This window comes from Zonotrichia leucophrys, chromosome 17 (genome assembly GCF_028769735.1).
Source record: "Zonotrichia leucophrys gambelii isolate GWCS_2022_RI chromosome 17, RI_Zleu_2.0, whole genome shotgun sequence".
In the NCBI taxonomy this organism is placed as follows: Eukaryota; Metazoa; Chordata; class Aves; order Passeriformes; family Passerellidae; genus Zonotrichia; species Zonotrichia leucophrys.
The window spans coordinates 36,193-38,044 of NC_088186.1; positions in this window are offsets into that span (position 1 = coordinate 36,193).

Genomic DNA, 1,852 nt, shown 5'->3' on the forward strand with positions numbered 1-1,852 from the left:
ATGTTCACCTGTGCCATCACAGCATGATTTAAAATGATTAACCATTGTTTGATAGCAGTTGAAGCAATATATGGAGATTTGTAAACTTGTTTTGAAGAACCTGAGCAAACACATCCTTAGGTATAGCCTTAGAGATGGCGCACTAGGGAGAATAAGAAGAATGAGAAGGTCATGACAGAAAGCTTGAATACTGGCTGTGACGGTAGTCAGAATGCATATAGACACAGCATTTGCAGTATATCCTAAACATGATTATGGAAGAAAAGGCTATAAAGCAAGAGTTATTTTCTTGAACCAGAAGTGCAGTAGTGGCTGTAAAGTATTACTGTTAATTAAGGGAGTGGGTGGTGGGTGGGTGGGAATGTGTGTGTGTGTGTGTGTGTGTGTGTGTGTGTGTGTGTGAGAGAGAGAGAGAGAAAAAGACCCTTTGAAGGTTTGCCTGTAATTATAGTATTGATGACATCTAGCAAATGAACTGTAAGGAGGACAGATACAGGATTACTGAAGCACAAAACTAGATCATACTGGCTTCATGGTACACACCTGGAACAGGATATTGGTATCATTTGAAGAGGGAAGCCCAGCAGCAACTGCATCCCTGCTCACCACCTACCTGTTTTTATGCTGTAGCTTGACTTAATGGGTCTGGTACAAGCTGCTAAGCAAGTCACACTAGGAACTACCAGACCTTAACAGATCATTGCTCATGTAGGACAGGAAGGAGCTGAATCCTGGGGAAAAAAAATAATGTCTTCATTCTTAATGTATCCAGTAAATGCCTTGTTAAGTTTTTGCTTTTGTACTTAGAGTGCCATAGAGGGATAACATCTAATTAAAGAAGTAGAGAGTGAAACAACATTTTGTTTGGGTTAGATGACACCTGGAGTTGGTAGCTGAGGCTTTAGAGCCATGTATCTGTAGTTTACTACATACTTATTGTAGGAGAGCAGCCCAGAACATAGGTAGGAGGCAGAGAACATAGAAATAATATTCCAATTTTATTTGACACAAGGCACAGGAACCAAATTCTGTGAAGGTCTTTATCACATTTACTGTATCAAAAAAACCAATAACTGACACAATCATGAAATTGCTGGTATACACAACCTTGTACAAGGATGCGGCTTCTTTGACGTTTTTAGTAGTCTGAACAGACCACTATGATTTCTGTGTCTCTTCATGTGAGGAGAACTAGCTTCTAGCCATTGTTTCTCTCAAAACATCATCCTTATTATGTAGACTGCTAATGGAAATCTAGAGGCAGTTGGTGGGATTGATACCAAAGCTCTTGTGCATCATTTATAAAGGGCAAAGTTCTTACACACTTGCAGAACCTCTCCTTCTTAAGACTGGCGTAAGATGACAAGGCTTGTTGAAAGGCTGCTGGGATGGCTATAGTGTCATTCACTCCAGTGTTGGAGCCATGTTGTTTGCCCTCTGTTTTTCCAGCCTGTGCATGCATATACTCTCTAAAACTTAAAAAGTAGTCTTGGGCACAAATTGTAGCCATGTCCACTGTAAACATAACCCTTTCTCCATTCACACTGGGCGTTAAAGCTGCCTGTAGGCTGCATTCTTGATGCTGGCTGACCATCTCATGGTTAGGAGATTATCTTTTCTCCTAACCATGAGATGGTCAGCCAGCATCAAGAATTGACTCTGCTATGTAAGATGGGTATTGTTCTGATAGGAAAACTGAAAAATGTTGCTAAAGATGGATGGGAGGAAGGAATTTTTTCCATGAAGGAAGAATTGTTACCAGATTGAACACTTGCTATCAGGCTAAGTTTAGGCCCTTTCTGGACCCTTGGCTAAGTTTCTGCAAGAAATACTTTCTATCCCAATGTGCTGG